Below are 12892 nucleotides of genomic sequence, written 5' to 3'. Positions count from 1 at the left end.
TTTTTACCTTTTACCTCTAGATATCAGCTAGTCAACACCAAATCACAACTACTAGCAACAAAAGTCTGAGGCTGCAGAGAAGGGAAATGTTGGCTATCAGCAATCAGGTAATCAGCTCCTGTTAGCAGCACAGAAGAGAGAAAGGGGCTGTTTACACCCGGCCACTTAATGCGTTATCTCAGATCAGATAGCTATCTGATTTATCAAAACGATTCCATTTACACCTGGTCACATAAATGTGTTTTTGCAAAACGGATTTAAATCCGATCTTCAATTCCCGTGCTATATGCAGATTTAATGGAGTGCACGTCAGCGAAAGCAACAGATATGAGCTGCATTTTATTGAACAACAGCTAAAATTTCAAAATCAAAGACCGCAATAAGAGAGAGCGGCAACAGCCCTGATAAGATAATTTAGTTTCTTTACTTTTAATGATGATGATTGTGTGTTAAGCGTCTACGACTTTCACTTTGATTTGCGATAGTTTGCGCGTTGGCTTGATGAATTGATGCTCAGCTTCTCATCTGTGGCGATGCGTGTCGCAGTGGTGAACGTAATTTCACCAAGTACCACATGTTCCTGGATCAACATCTTTGTTGATCCTGGACCAACTTTCCAATCAACCAATCAGATTTGAGGGACAAGTTTACAGTTTATGTCAAGTTTAGGCTTAGAACCAGGGTGAGGTGCTTCAACATCAGTGTTATTCACCTATCATTTCCCTCTGATTTTAGGGAAAAGTTATGGGTAGGGTTAGGTTTAGGGATAGGGTAAGGACCAAATTTTGGGACAGGAATGTTATTCCAGGATCAACAATATAAGTTGATCCAGGAACATGTCTTACTTGGAAAAATCACGGTGACCGTGTTGCAGTAGCGTCATCATATCTTGCTATAACATGACATAATAGCCTATAACAAGAATTTTTGGGAGGAGTACAATTTACATATGTGGTTTCAACAACCAGATGCATTGACACTTGCCTAGTTTCGTCTGGAATGTGGCCCAGACCTCCTCCTGAAGTGGTTTTTGAGCAATCAGATTCAAATCCGTCTCAAATGTGTTTCGGAGGGCATTTGCACCTGGTCTTTTCATGATCGGATAGCTATCCGATTACAGAAAACGCATGAAGTTGCCAGGTGTAAACAGCCCCAAAGAAAAAGGTCAAACAAAGAGCATATAGACCAAAAACACATGACTGCCCTCAGAACAGTATAAACTATGTCACAGGACGTAACAACTGTCACATTTCTTCTCTCTGTCTGTGTGAACGACGGTTACCATTCTATAACAGGATGTGTGGTTTTCCTGCACCTTAGGTACAGTGGAAGCTTGTCTCATCTGCAAGCTTTTCTGAAGTGCTGTAGTCTATTTCAACTTGATGAAGGTTAGAGATGCAGCCGTCATTGATTTTTATTCCAGATACTTCCCTATATCCCCACAACTTCTTTTGTTAATAAATCTCTAAAACATGCTCTTCTAACATGTGGATTTCAGTGGTGCTTTTTATTTTAAAAAATGGCTTATGAAAATGTTGTGCATGGGGCAACATTTTTGCAAAATATAATGTTTTGTGTCAGTTTCAGAGTGAAATGTCCAGTGAGTGCCACTAAAACGTGCAATCAGTTTTCTCCAAAACAGATAAATGCGACTGTGCCAACATTTTATTACATTTGTTCACGTAGCGCAGCAAATCTAAAACTGAATAGAATGTGTCCGGTGAAGCAAACGAGAGATGAAACTTTTTCTTTTTTTAAAGAACCATTCCATTTTGTATCTTCAAGGCTTTGAGCTCTTTTGTGGAGTGACTCGTGTTTCTTGTTCTACTTGTTTTGCTCCACTGTATAGATTGTTTAGGTGAGATACATGTGATTGATTTATTCTGTGATTGATTTAGAATTTATTTATAAACTCTTATCTATTTATTTATTCTTTGTTATGGAAATGCAGCATACAACTGAGTCCAAGACAAATTTCCCTAAGGGGACAATAAAGTATACTTTATTGTATTGTATTGTATTGTATTGTATTGTATTGTATTGTATTGTATTGTATTGTATTGTATTGTATTGTATTGCGTTTCACGGGACTTGTACATTATACTGTACCTTAGCTCCTGTGCTTTTCGATTCTTGAACAAATCGTTCTTTTAAAATGGATATTTAGTTGATGACAGAAGATGCACATCCGAAGTTTAATGCACAGTTCTTGTGCAGCACTGAATGAGCATCTCCAAATGTGTCCAGCCGAGGTGAAAGTCAGGTCCTACTCAAAAAGAACGGTTCTTAGAGAGAAGTTTTCAGAGGATAACCTCATTCGGTTAATTTGTTCTTTTCAAACTGTTTGTTTGGTTAAATAATCAGTCTAGAAATGCTTTTTGGCTCATTCGGTGCTGCACAAGGAGTGTACTTAGAATGTGTGTCTTTCATCGTCAACTGAGGCTGCGTTTAACTCCACTTTTATCTGCTTGCCAACACGTAGCTATAGAATGCATATAGGTGCATATATTAGGCTTATAAAATAAAAATAAATGATAGAATTTTTGTGTTCTGATGAATAAATGAACTTATCTACATTTTGGCCTGGGGGTCATCATAGGCAGCCTTTTTCATAGGATACTTTTCATCATTGGTTATGAAAATTGCATTGATCCAGAATCACTCCGCCCAAGTAGCAGTGCTTCGCCTTCTGAGAATATAGTTCCCAGTATGTATACGGTTAGAAGATGGCTGTGTCTCATGTGACCTTGTCATTTGTACAACATGTAAATAGGAAAATGTTGGTGTTATTTTGTAACTTATTGGGAACAGTATGCTAGCTGGAGCCGTTTATCTCTAGTCTTTGTGCTAAGCTAGGCTAGCGGTGGGTGCGTCAGACAGAGTTACGGCACGCACGGAGATGAAAAGGGTATGTATGGACTTATCTAACTCTAGGAGATACAGTGAATAAGCTAAAGTCCCCAAAAGTCGGCGTGTTCCATCCTTTAAGGTCAGTGTTCATGATTCAACAATAATAAAGAATCTGGGCAAAAATGCCATTCATGGGAGAGTTCCCAGGCGAAAGCCACGGCTGACCAAAAAGAACACAAAGGCTTGTCTCACATTTGCTTGATTATCCCAAGACTTTTGGCAAATATTCTTTGGACTGATGAGACAAAAGTTTAACTTTTTGGAAAGTGTGTGTCCTGTTACATTTGGCGTAAAACTAACACAGCATTTCATAAAAAGAACATCATACCAACGGTCAAAACATGGTGGTGGTAATGTGATGACCTGGGGCTGGACCTGGACACCATAATTAATGGAACCATGAATTGTGCGCTGTACCAGAAAATCAGGCCATCAGGTCGTCACCTTAAGCTCACGTGCACTTGGGTTATGCAGCAGGACAATGATCCAAAATACATGAGCAAGTCTACCTCTGAATGGCTCGGATAAAACATAATTAAGGTTTTGGAGAGAAATTCCACATAATTAAGGTTTTGGAAAGATGGAGCCAAAATTCCTCGACAGTGATGTGAAAGACTCATTGCCAGTTATAGCAAACACTTGACTGCAGTTGTTGCCGCCAACAAGGGTGGCACAACCAGTTATAAGGTTTAGGGGGCAATTACTTTTTCACATAGGGCCAAGCAGGTTTAGACAGCTTTTTTCCCTTAAAAAATTAAATCATCATTTAAAAACTGCATTTTGTATATGCTCGGGTTATCTTTGTGTAATATTAAAGTGTGTGTGTGTGTGTGTGTGTGTGTGTGTGTGTGTGTGTGTGTGTGTGTGTGTAACAGCAAGAACATTATGGAAATGTTAAATTCCAAAATTATTTAATTCAGAAAGCATTCAGAAACAGCATATACACTTATTATTACCAGCAAGCATATGGGTAACATTTTTGTAAAGTAATTTTTTTACATGATCACAAATTTAAAGGGATGGTTTGGAGTAAAATAACCTAGGGTCCTTTGCACCATGACCTTGAGCCAAACACCCCCACTGGTCGAAGATTATTAAAGTTAGAGCTTATTTAGAGAAATCAGCCGGATGTGTTAGTGCAGGCGCTAATGGAACCTATGATGTATCTCGTAAATTACCTCACTAATAATGCCCAGAATGGTAACAAACTTATACCGTAGTACAAATAGGTTCTGTACTCATAAAACGAGGCATTGGAAAGTTTGTAAGTAGGCCTACATCAGGGGTTTATTTAAAAAACACTTGCCTGATGACTTCCTGACTGATTTCTTTTCATTTGATCTTTAAATTCTATGCTGATGCCAAACTACCTAAATTTGTGATGTTGAAGAACAACAGACAGACCATAAAACCCCAAATCGATATAAGGCCCATTCACACCAAGGTCAATAAATATAATGATAACAATAAGACAGTTACAGTTGTTCTAAATCCGTTCTAAATATAAAAGAATAGCGCAGTCCACACCACAACAGTAACAATAATGGCACAGAGAAACTATATCGTTGGAATCCCTTCAGAACGATTTTTCCAGCTGATGAATGTTAAACATCAACAGCCAATCAGAATCAATCCTGCTTTAAAGAGCTTGAGCATTTAATGCGGCAGGTGACACATGCTTATAATAAACAAAACGTTATAATCTGCGGGTATGCTAATATAGTTACAGTTATAGTTATCGTTACAGTTATCGTTCTTTGTGTGAGCGGGCCTTTACACAGGAACGTTATTGACAGAATTAAGAGGATGAGCCTCTCCTTGACCTCTTCCCTCTTGTCCCGCCGATGTATCACATTTTCTACGTATCCAGCAGTCATAAATACCCAATAAGAAAATTGTCAAAGTACTGAGGACAAAGATCATGGCATAACCTGAAACCTAAAAGACAAAAAAATAAATAAAAATCAATGTATATATGTTACATATTGTGTTGATGATTAGGATGTGTTGTGGATTTAAATGATTCATAAGAGGAAAAATGGATCACAAAAAGAGAATAATTTCATTGCTTAGAGCGTCAGGAAGGAAACTACTAGTATAAAGAATTAATTAAATTTTTATTTAATGATATTACAATTACAGGACAAGCTCTTGTGGTATATTATACTTACCTGAGATTGTTGAATATATTTGCGAGTCAAATCTCGTAGATCCTTCTCATTTTTCATCCTTTCAGTAGGTTTACACCAAGACCTGTTGAGCTCCTTATCAAACACATACACACCCTTCCAGTCTGTCATGACACAGGCAACATATTCACCATTAAGTAACAAGATGATGGCCCACATTACAGGTGGAATCAGACAAGATCCAAAAGCTTTAGGACAGTTATCCTGAGAATCATCATTTACTCCTCCACAACAACGACTGCATCCATGTTTAAAAGGTCTTAATAGGAGGTACATTAAAGCAAAGGTAAAAATAGCAGGTCCAGTGAAAATGAACACTGTTAGTAGTTTACTCTGACCACACGGACATACAAATTCTATTTCAATCAGCTTCTCCAATCCGAGTAACAAAAGGCTCAATGGAAAAGAGCTGAAAACAGCAGTTTTGGACAGGTATTTATGTACGCGTTTCAGAAGATCTTGTTGTTCAGGCATCTTCTGAGGGAAGTTTGATGATGCTTTTAGCTGCTGCTTTCTCTTATGGTCTGTGGAAATGTTTGTAGTCCGTTCACTAGATCTTTCAATTATGAACAGATCTCCTTTAACGAAGAAGATAAAAATTACTTTTCATATCAGAATGAGTATTTAAATCATACAATTTTCGGTCACACTTTATTTTAAGGTGTCATTGTTACAGTGTAATTATATATTTAAGTACTGAGTAATATTAAGCAACTACATGTACTTACTATAGGGTTAGGGTAGGATTAGGGTTTGGTTGAGGGTTAGTTGCATGTAATTATGCATAATTTAGTACATGTACATGTAACATATGTAACAAGGACACTGTAAAATAAAGTGTTACCCAATTTTCTTATTTAACAGTACAGAACACTGATAAACAGAGGGATTTTCTTATAATTACAGATTCAAAGTTCAAGCAATGAACTTCTTCAAGCAATGTCATCCCTTAAAATGTATCACCCAGCACTTGATCTTAGCATTTAGCATTAAGCTTTGTATCAGTAGAAAATCTGTAGTATTTTCGAATTACCGTGCTTCCCTCCCTCATATCCCCCTGAGACGAGAGATATATGTATTTTTGGTTTGAAAAAAATTTCTGGCCAGAGGCTAGAAACTACAGCCTGTAGTAGGAGCTAGTTCCGCATGTTTTCAACCCGCCCATAGAGGGTGGGATCTCACTCACAGAATGTACAAATAGTGTCAGCCATCTTTTTTTGGAAGCTAAGCTAGCAAGCTCTTGTTCTGTGGAGAAAGCTGAATAGTAGGGGTTACCATTCTCTTTTTCCCGGACATGTCCGGCCGCCGAGATCGTCCAAAATGTCGGGGGATTCGGCTTTTGCTTTCTACAGTCGCCATTCATTGTTTACATGCACACCTTTTGTTTCAATCTAACTGAATTCATTCCGATTGGTGAATCTGACTGTAGTGTTTACATGAACGCTAAACAAGTGATCGGTTGATGTGCGTTTTAGCATTGCTAAGAAAATTCCCGCTCGGAGACTCATGATAAAACGGCGTCTTTTAAGTTTCGAGTCAACTAGTAGCCTAGCCTAGTTGTTTAAAGGGATAGTTCACCCCAAAATGAAAATGCTGTCATCATTTACTCTTCCTCAAGTTGTTCCAAACCTGTATGACTTTCTTTCTTCTGCTGAACACAAAAGAAGATATTTTAAAGAAGGTTGGTAATTAAACAGTTGCTGGTCCCCATTGACTTCCATAGTATTTTTTTTTTTTTCTACTATGGAAGTCAGTGGGGTCCATCAGTCGTTTGGTTACCGACTTTCTTCAAAATATCTTCTTTTGTGTTCAGCAAAAGAAAGAAAGTCATACAGGTTTGGAACAACTTGAGGAAGAGTAAATGATGACAGCATTTTCATTTTTGGGTGAACTATCCCTTTAACTGCGCTCTCGGTAGGCCTGGCCTGGGAGTGGCCTTGTAGGGCAGTGAAGCAAGTGCATTCTGGGAGTTGTTGTCTTTCATCCACATAAGCCACAAATACATTTTCTGGCTTTTCTCAGTCTAGAAGGCTCCAAATTCAAAAATAATTTCATAAATGACCCATTTTAAATACACATTAATCTTTCCAGAGATGAAGATGAAATTCCTTTAACATTGGTTTTGTTGGGTTCCTCGGCACTGTGGAATCACAGGAAAAAAAGGAAGCAGACACTGCTGAAAAAGAGGCACTATCAGCAGACCTTGAAATTTGCACCATACCTCCTTGAATCTAAAACCAATAATCCATTCCTATATTAACAGCAAATGTCAAACATAGGATCTATATACCATGAATAAACTCCATGAAATCAGCCCCAAAGTTGGGAGAAGAAGCTTCTACAAAATTTCAAACTGAAAGCCGAATAGGCCTGCATTCCAGGATGACACACTTGTTTTTAATATTAGGAGAAAATCCACCAACGTTCTGTCAAAAACCTTTATCCCTGAAGCATGTTTTATTTTTATTCCATTAAACACTCTTTAAGTAATTTTTAACAAAGTTAAACCAAATTCAGTTTTAGAGTTTTATGGAGTTTTAAAGGGATACTCCACTTTTTTGGGAAATAGGCTCATTTTACAACTCCCCCAGAGTTAAACAGTTGAGTTTTACCGTTTTCGAATCCATTCAGCCGATCTCCGGGTCTGGCGGTACCACTTTTAGCATAGATCATTGAATCGAACAAGACCATTAGCATTTCTCTCAAAAAAATGACCAAAGAGTTTTGATATGTTTCCTATTTAAAACTTGACTCTTCTGTAGTTACATCGTGTACTAAGACCGACGGAAAATGAAAAGTTGCGATTTTCTAGACTGATATGGCTAGGAACTATACTCTCATTCCTGCGTAATAATCAAGAAACTTTGCTGCTGTACCATGGACGACCAGATGAAGCGCCTGAAAATAGTCCCCAGCTCGATAGACTATAGGGTGACTATTTTCAGGAGCTGCGGTATATCATTACGCCTGCTGGACCCATGGTACGGCAGCAAAGTTTCTTGATTATTACGCAGGAATGAGAGTATAGTTCCTAGCCATATCAGCCTAGAAAATTGCAACTTTTCATTTTCCGTCGGTCTTAATACACGATTTAACTACAGAAGAGTCAAGTTAACCCTAAAATATCGAAACTCTTTGGTCATTTTTTTAAGAGAGATTCTAATGTTCTTGTCCGATTCAATGATCTATGCTAAGCTATGCTAAAAGTGGTACCGCCAGACCCGGAGTTCGGCTGAATGGATTCGAAAACGGTAAAACTCAACTGTTTAACTCTGGGGGAGTTGTAAAATGAGCCTATTTCCAAAAAAGTGGAGTATCCCTTTAAGCTTGCATGGAGTAAAAAAAACACAAAAAAAACAGCACAGTACAGAAAAAAAGGCCCCGAGCCACTATATAGACCTTATGCGCCAGAGAAACGAGGGCGCCGCCATCTTTAGAATATTGTCTTTGAACTTCCGTTTTTATAGTCGCTCTGTATATTTCTATGGTTTTTGAAGTGGATTTACTTAATGTAAAGTTAACAAAAGTTATCATGAGGATTGTAATGTTTAAAGCAGATGTCTTAACAAATGTCAGTAGACCAGGAAGATTTTGAAACGAGCTGTTCATTTATAAATACGCAAGATCGCTGTGAAAATCGGATCAGACCGGAAGTCAAAAGACAACGAGCGCAGCGCTGAAAATGGGCGGGGCTACATAAGGTCTAGTGGCTAAAAAATAACTTTCCAGAACATTCACGTTCACTGTTCCTAGCTGGTGGAATAACCTTTCCACCCCTACCCGGGAAGCCAAATCCCTGACAATATTCAAAAGACAGCTAAAAACACATTTTCTGTGAACACTTTACTGTATCCTGCTGAATCTTAAAATGTAAAACTTTGTATTGTTAGTGGTCTGCTCCTCATGCAATTGCCTTTAAGATGAACCGCTTGGGATAAAAGAGCCTGCTAAATAAATAAAAGTACAGGATTGGACACACCTAGTTTAGTCAAAGAAATAAACATACCCTAGTTAGAGAGAAAAAAACCTATTTGTAATGGGGCACTACAAGTCCCATCAGCCCCAACGCTATATAAGGAAGTAGTGAGGTTTATTTGCTCTCTCACTTCCTTTCCTTGATCGTGTTGATGAATGGATGTTTCACACATCTAAAACTTCAAAGGATGGTAGGTAGAGAGATTAGTTTGCCCTCTCGCTTCCTTTTTGCTGCGATTGATTGTGAGTCATGTGTGAGGTAGTAGTCTTATAATTGTATGTTTTTTTTTTATGATTATGTTTTAATGATTTTATGTTCTTATGTTTTTAGTGTTGTGGCTGGATTATTGCCTGAGTGTCAGTCAAAATAATGGATTTTAGAGGTATTGTTTTATTTAAAGGGAACTAAATGTTTTTTTCTATTATGTGCAGCATTTATCTTAATAATTCTTTGTTGTAATTAACTGTGTTTTCCCTTGTATGCACGGTTACAGTTTACTTTAGATCAAATTTTCTTTGGTTTATTTATGATTTGTTGGATGTTAGACCAAAATTGCATATGCCATATGGAAAACTTAGGCCACAAAAGAATAGTAATGGTTTCATGGTGCTGACTGGTTTGTTTTACTTGCATTACCCACAGATATTTAATTTGTTTTTCTTTCTTGTTGTAGATTTCTTTTTAAACCAACGATGGCTGCTGGGTTACCCTCACTGTGTGGATGGTGGTGGTGAGGTGGCTGGGATTGTGTGATGGTTTGGTAACTTTATCTGTGTTTTCTTTTTATCTGTAGGTTTGCAGTGTGATTCCTGTGAGCTTTGTTGTGGTGAGAGCATTTTGAATGCCACCGTCTTCACAATATAGGTAACCCATGGCTATGGGTTGTTTTTATATCAATTATTTTTGTTTCTTTTTATTTATTTTTTCTTTGTGGGTATTCGCATTGAAGGTCTTTTACACCTTTTTAATATGTTGAATTATTTGAATAAAAAATGTGCCTGTTGATTGAAGCTGCACTACCGCCTTGCACCTGATTATTTACTCCTTGTGGGTCATAATATTACATATTCCAAAATGTATTTAAAATACATTTATTTCATTAAAGGTGCATTAAGCAACTTTTCATGTTAAAAATACCCGTTTTCTAACCCATACATGCTTAAACAATTGCCTGAAGGGCTGAATGAGCCCTTCTCTGATCACTGAGATTGTCTCTATAATCCTGTAAAGTAAAATAAATAAGAGGGATTCGGGTCGGAATTTTAGACTGGGCGTGACGTCATGCGCGTTCACGGCACGCTCACCTGGCTGTCTGGCAGGTTTGTGTATTCGCCGCCATTCTCCGTAGAAGATGGATTCTAAGAGACCGGCTTGTAGTTCATTTCAAACACCAACGCAAACTCCACGTAAGATAAAAAAAAGAAAACTTTTGTCCGTGAGCGTGCACACTTCTGGCTGCAGTTTCGCTTGCCGCCAGAGGGGGCATAGTTCTGCAAAAACTCAGAGACTTGCGCAATGCACCTTTAAATAACTGAATGAAAGCACTGCTACTTGGGCGCAGAGATATCTGGCGTGGTGATTGGTTCAGGTGTTGTGTGATATCTCGGCGCCCAAGTAGCAGTGCTTCGCCTGTGACTCACCCCAAGTCAGTATCTGCCTAGGAAATCGCCTAGTCTTAATCTGCATTGCTATTTTTACTCGTTGTGAATACGCAGGCCACAAGAAGTAATTCGTTTTTTTTTATTTTTTTATTTTTTTACTCACGACATGCTATCCGGCAACAAAGGATTCCATTCATCATGCTAAGCTAAGCTATAGCGGCCGCGTTGCCAGACTATGATAATGCATGGACTGAGACAAAAATGCGTTTGCCCACCTATCTAAATGTAGGGAGATGGTGAATAACCTCTATTTGAAAAAACGGTGGCGTGCTACTTTAAGTACTTAAATATGTAAATGCATTTGTAGTATACTTAGCAAAACAAAAATGTATGTCAAATATATTTATTTATCACTTGGGTATGCTTCTGGCTGTAAATGTATGCAGATTGTATAAAACCTTTAGGAACATTAGACATGACTATCACAAAAATCACCCAAAATCAAAAACTGTGTCTATAACGACCTGTTTTACAACACCAAAAATAGCTTATTCTCTGAAAATAACAGAACAAACTTATTGCACTTACCTGTACTGTAACAATCTTGTGAGCTTGAGCTTGCTTTGTTCGGCAATGCAAGGAGTTCAAACTGAAAGTTGTTCAGAGAAAGCACTTTGTGTATTCATTAGTAGGCTATATCAACTCTAATGCGTAATGGAAACGTGTTTTAGATTGGTTTTCAGTAAAGATCAGTAATGTACATCAAACAACTGGCAAATGTTTGATGCTGCTCCTGTTTGTTATATATATCTGCATATGATGAGCATTAACTGATGTATCCCTTAGGGGAGTGTCATTCATATCTGGTATTTCAGATTAGCACATCCCCTGACTTTTCAGCCAAGTCGTGTTTATTTCAAAACCTACATATTGTTTCAAAGCAGAACATTTGTTTCAATGTTACAATGGGCCCCTATGACTAGGGAATCTAACAATAAATCAATATACCTAAATATCAGCCAGAGGTGACTGTCAATAAGAAAAAAAGAAGAAAAAAAAACTCCATTGGTGGTGAGGTACTAGAAAAATAAAACCTGAAGTCAATTTTGGTACTGAAGACAGCATCATAGGTTCAGATGTCAAATATCAGGTTGTCATCTGCTTGATGTTTGTTCTCATGTGCTTAAAATGTGTAGTTTGGTTCACAAGATCCTGAAAAAGGACATGGACAGAAGACCTGCAATGAACAAAATTATACACATTATTCATACTTAAACATTTGATCAGTTCTGGTAACACATTTTCAGGGCAATTGAAACAGGAATGAAAAATACATACTTCAATAATATTCTATTTGAAATTAATGTGTTTTAATTGCAACATATTATTGTCAATGATCTTTAAATATTCTATTGAATTTTATTTATTTTAAATATTTTAAATTGAATGACTGTAGATTTACGGCCATTTCACATATACTCCGTTTGGAGTGCGTATGCGGTGCATATTTTTTCCGCACCCATGTTAACAGGTTACCCTGGATTTCCACCAACTGCGGAATGGCTGCGGATCAGCTCCGCTGCGTGTCGGCTCCGTGCTCCGCCGTCCTTCAATACCCACCAGGTCCGGATTTGTTGCGGAACGGCTGTGGCCATGACTGACAGCTGAAGTCACGAGGACCCACGAGATCTCGCGAATTCATACGTGAATTCGTGAGATCTCGTGGGTCCTCGTGACTTCAGCTGTCATGGCCGCAGCCGTTCTGAAACAAATCCGGACCTGGTGGGTATTGAATGACGGCGGAGCAGCCGTTCCGCAGTTGGTGGAAATCCGGGGTTAGAGCTTTCACACTGCACGCGCGGATGCGGTTCCGGTGATCCGTTCCAGTTGCGGTGTGGCAGTGCAGCGATCATTTCCTCACCGAGTCTATTTTTGCTGTGCTGCAAACGCTGAATTAAAGTGACAGCACATGGTTCGTGGTCAAAATGAACACCGGTTGATATGAAAATGTAGTAATTTCATCATAAATGCATATAATTAAATAAAATGTAGTAATCTCACCATAAATGCATTTAATTAAATACTACTATTTTTCACAGTCATCTTTTTATTTTAAGACCGGATTAAAGCAAGGAAAAGTTCTACAATTTACTTCAACAAGGCGACATAATGAACGTCACTCGTCTCATTCGTGGAGGTGGAAAAACGAGTTATTT

At 38.1% G+C, this 12892-nt stretch overlaps 1 long non-coding RNA gene across 2 annotated transcripts; it reads right to left on the bottom strand.

Annotated features, from left to right (window-relative positions):
* Positions 1-4231: 4231 nt before the first annotated feature.
* LOC309475467 lies at positions 4232-11650 on the bottom strand. Of its 2 annotated transcripts, XR_014197660.1 has the most exons (3): positions 11265-11511; positions 5082-5677; positions 4232-4848 (listed from the first exon to the last, which is right to left on the bottom strand). It is a non-coding gene; the product is annotated as an uncharacterized lncRNA (long non-coding RNA). The 2 variants fall into 2 exon arrangements; XR_014197659.1 differs by having other exon boundaries at positions 4232-5677; positions 11265-11650.
* Between the last annotated feature and the right edge of the window lie 1242 nt (positions 11651-12892).

This window comes from Leuciscus leuciscus (assembly GCF_965113295.1).
Source record: "Leuciscus leuciscus genome assembly, chromosome: 15".
NCBI lineage: Eukaryota > Metazoa > Chordata > Actinopteri > Cypriniformes > Leuciscidae > Leuciscus > Leuciscus leuciscus.
This window is presented reverse-complemented; position numbering and strand designations above follow the sequence as displayed.